At 33.3% G+C, this 4,927-nt stretch overlaps 1 long non-coding RNA gene across 1 annotated transcript in view; it reads right to left on the reverse strand.

The window, feature by feature from the left end:
• Positions 1–4,589: 4,589 nt before the first annotated feature.
• Positions 4,590–4,927, reverse strand: part of LOC108747929 — an 11,711-nt gene continuing 11,373 nt past the window's right edge. Inside the window, exon 3 of the long non-coding RNA XR_001939279.1 lies at positions 4,590–4,694. This is a non-coding gene — a long non-coding RNA (uncharacterized LOC108747929). The remainder of the gene's footprint in view (positions 4,695–4,927) is intronic.

Raw genomic sequence — 4,927 nt, forward strand, 5'->3', positions numbered from 1 at the left:
TATATATATATATATATATACATATAGTAATATAATATAATAGTATAAAAATTATTATTCTGTTAAAAAATAATAGTAAATAAAATATTGTATTATATTGTATTTTAAATATAAATTTTTATTTAATAGTTGTCGCTGTATAAACAATTGAAAATAACAGTAATAAATCTCTTCCAAACAAATTCGCATAACGAAAAAAGTTCTCTTCCACTCTTATCTCCCACTTTTTTTCGTGGAAGTCAATCCCCTCAATTATTCGGTTCGTCGAGACATCGTATTCGGAGCGATCGCTCAAAACGGAATGTCATGCAAATTCTGTGCTTCTATCAAATTGCCTCGGCGGGCATCAACATTCAGTCAGACGACATACCGTAGGTTGACTGCGGGACGACCCTGTATCGATAATACCGCGAGAAAGCTCGCGGGGTTCGCCTTTCATCCCGCGCCTACGGTTAGTCGATGGCAGAGCTTTCCAATAAACGGGAGAGATCTTGGGCTTTGTGACTGCCAGAAGACAGATAAGGTATGCCGATGATAGAAACGGGAGGGTCTTCTCGATAAGGACCTGCCTACATCCCCAAGATCTCCGTTTCGGCCGCGCATATTAAATTGTTCGCCTCACAATGTCGACCGCCATCGCCAGTTCCCTTTTATCGACAACGACTTTTCACGATATTGGCAACCTGTTAATATACTTTACCGAGTGATTCGGGAAAAGTTGAAACGAATGAGAAATGTCGAGTCATGATAGCGAGTCACGATTGTTATTAGCATGGACGTTTTATATTAATATCGGGCGGGGATTGAACGATTCATGCTGCTCTGGTTTAAAAGCCTGGGAGGGTGACGTTACGTACTTAAACATGGGACTTTCACTTTTTACTCTCAAACTCTATAAAGTTACAGAGAGACTTTTCTTTTTTGTAAAGAATTTTTTAAATATCCTGTGTGTGTATATATACATTCTTTTTTTAATTTTTCCAAATATTAAATATAATCACATAAATATATTTTTTAAATACAACGAAATAAATAAATCTAGAATATCATAAAAAATCATAATTCTCACATTGTCATTACTAAGAAAAAAAATGATTCAACAATAGAAACAGTTTAGCCATAATTTAATTATAATTTATCCTTTTCAGTGCTAACTATATGTTTATAATTGTTTCAACTATATAAATTATAATTGCTTCAATACTGTACTATGGTATTCATGTAACTACAATCGTAAAAGTGATAGTTTTTATATTTTTCCCTCTATATGTTTTTTAGTTACTATTGTGATGTAAATAATGAGGGAATGTAAAGAAAATATTTATATTCATGATATAATTATAATTACGAATAAATGTACTATATAAAAATGTTTATTTTATTTTATTCATCTTGATATTTTATTGTATTCATGTATTTGAAAATGCTTTAGAATACAATATTTTTATAATTAGTAAAACTATAAGTAAGATTATTATTACTAACATTACAGCAGTAATAACTATAAATAGAGAGCTTAGTTATTTACTACGCAATTATAATAAATAACAAATACGGAAATATCAAATACTTTTCTTTCTTTATATATATCATTATTTTTCTGTAAAAAATAAATACTTTTTATAATGCTCTCTTTTTTCGCAGTAAAAACAGGCAGAAAAGTCACATAAAAGCGCAAAAAAATCGATAGCGCTATTCCGGTGACGACCAACCCTTTCGTCGTCGTGGGACAATCGTCGTTTCCCTAATTAATTAAATCGCACCCCCGCGTGCTGTTCCATGCGAACTACGGTTACGGCCAAAGCAGGCATCAGTTTAAGTTTGGTTGGCTCAATAATTACGACAGGACCGGCAGCGTATAATTACAACACAACGGATATGTTAATGATCGCGCCAGTGTAATTATTTAGCGTAGGATCTGACCATTGACACTTCAATTTGATGTTATTTCAATATTTCGTGAAAATCTACAGTCTGTATATAGAAGAGAATAAAAAAGTGAAAAGAATAGAGATAAATAAAGTATAGTTACATATATTAAAAAAGAGAAAGAATATATATAAAAAAATATGAGTGACATATTAAACAAATATTAAAATATAAAAAATCTCAATCAAATTTTTCTAAAAATAGAAAAAGTCGAAAAATTCGAAAAGTTGAAAAATTCAAAAATTCAAAAATTACCACTCTACTCATGAACTATGCTTACAGAAATGATAAATTATCAAGACTATGTAATTAGACACCCAAAATCGCGAGGACGACACGGAATAATGGAAATTAGCACGATTTCAGTCAGTCTTCAATTATGACTTTGTAATCTCGTTTACCTCTATGCGCTCGCCTAATGAATTCACAACTTCGATTAGTCCTTAATATCCTTTATGGCTAATCCATTTTGCGGCGTTTTAAAAGTGATTTAGGGTCGGCGTATCTAAACGCGAAAAGACGAAAAGTTTGCATACCGTAAGTAATTTGATGTCTAAAAATTCCTTTAAGCTGATTTTACGCGAAACACTACCATCGCCGAATCGCCCTCCGCCCTTCCACCTACACGAGTCGACCTCGTGTGGTGATTTATTCGTGGTGAGATCCGCCTTCGAGGATCGTACTTTCATTTTTAACGTAATGCGAAAAATATTCGACCGCCGCGATGCTTTGAAAAAAAATTCATAGGGCGCATTAAAGGATACGAAAGCCCGGGATACATAAACATGAGAGATTATTTTTCTAACACGCGCGGAAATGGTGTGATATACAAAGGGAGTTTGCATTAATACTGCCTGTGATCGATGCATTTCTCTCGCCGAGTGGATCGTTTGTGAAAAATAATTTTATTCCATACATTTTTGCGTGTACAGACAATCGGTTTATTTAATTCTAAAAATAGTAATCTATATGTTTTTCCGAGATATTTGACAAAAATATCAAATATCTATAATATTTATAAAAATATAGAAGCTGCGTCACACTTGATTTCTGTGCAATTTGAATAAACGATAAAGCAACAAAAAGTTTTAATTTAATTCTTCATAGGTATTTCATTTTTAAATGTCAAATGTAATTTTATTCTGTGTATTTATTTTTGCATATCTTTTTAGCAATATCTGTATATTTTTATACAGGTGCCATTATAATAAATCTCAAATGATGACCAAGAAATACTTTGATCAAAATTGGAAAACTGAAATTGTAAAAGTTTAGTTCGTGCATTAAAAGATCTGGATCCAGTCTGTATTTCTTCGCTTCGATTACCTTTCCTGTTGCGCATGTAGTTGCGTGTTTGTTCGTGGACTGCGCTATTTTCGTGGTGCTCTCGAAAGCATGTCTATAGGGATGGATCTCACCATCCCCTATTAACTGCCCCTTCCTTTTTAAGCACATACACACACACACACACACACACACACACACACACACACACACATACATACACATTCACGTGCGTCGTCTTTGTACATAAATAGCAGTGTATATACATGGTGTTCCAAAACTCTCTATCAAATTTATTTTTAAAAATTATATAAATATAGCATCTTTATGATTAAGTTAAATAAACATATTTTTTACTTTCAAGTTAACTTATTTTGCTTATTTCTTAAAACTTTTCTGATATTTTTTCATTATAAATCGATAGGTACATAGATTTCGAAAACTTCGTGCAAATAAAGAATTCTCTTGTAGACTTACAAGTGGAAAATGTTTTTCTATTTAGACAAATGTATTTTAATTTTCAACGAGCCTTTCATTTTTAGTCGTTTACAAATAAAATGCGATCAAAGAAAGCTTTGAGATTCTAATGAAGGCAAAATCGCTGCGTGCAGAACAATGATGATCAATCACTAATTAAGATTGGAATAATTAATGCTTAGACACTCTGTAGACAGACAATGTACACGGATGTGTGCCTTCATAGCAATTAGCATGCATCCAACAGAGCTTAGGGATCGCCGGGGGTGTCCGAATAATCCTGCGTGATCTACGCGCGTTTCCGATACCCATATGCAGTGTGCTTATGGTACATCCTACCGCAAACCCTCTAATACGAACCCCCCTGTATACAAGCGACGGGCACTCGTATTATAGCGCTCGCGGGAGAGAAAAGCGGACGGGCTTTTTGAATAATTTGTCTCTCTCGCGGGGGGATGATGGGAACTGGACATGAGTGGCTTCGTTTATTTCCCGGAAAAATCAACGTATCGACCATAACTACCGTTTTAATCACTATTCAGAATATAGTCAGTTTTATCATAGATTCGCGATGCGATGACGAAAAACAATTAGTAACGGCGTCACGGTTTCTACTAATTGCATCGAATTCAAGAAACAAATAGAATCCTATAAACAGCGTTTGTATAAAACTTAATTAAAAAGTCATTACAAAGCACTCATTACTTAATAAAATATAAGTATCATAAACTCGAGAAATATCTACGTATCACACGCATTTTTAACTTGCATAATAATAACAAAATTAATAATGTAAAATTTAATGCAAATTTAAAATATTGCAAATTTCGGGAATGTTATCCTTATATAATAATACATACTTTAAATAAATAATATATTACATGTATTAGGTGTACAAAAAAGTTCTGAGCTTTTTTTTGTAAAATTCAATCTTTATTTAAAAACAAACGAAAAAATATTAATCAGCGAAATATTCTCCGTTTGCATCAATGACCTTTTGCCATCTTTCGGGGAGCTATATCCAGCAGTGCTTGCAATTCGTCCGTTTCAATCTTTTCAGGGCGTCCAGCACGCGATTCATCTTTAAGACTGAAATCTCCTTGGCGAAACTTTTGATACCACCTTTTGCATGTTGCATGACTTACAGCGTTCTCTCCATATGCAGCACAAATCATTTCAGTGGCTTCAGCAGCATTTTTCTTCAGATGAAACGCGAAGTGGATGGAAAATCGAATAT

Source organism: Trachymyrmex septentrionalis, unplaced genomic scaffold (assembly GCF_001594115.1).
Source record: "Trachymyrmex septentrionalis isolate Tsep2-gDNA-1 unplaced genomic scaffold, Tsep1.0 scaffold203, whole genome shotgun sequence".
Taxonomy (NCBI): Eukaryota; Metazoa; Arthropoda; class Insecta; order Hymenoptera; family Formicidae; genus Trachymyrmex; species Trachymyrmex septentrionalis.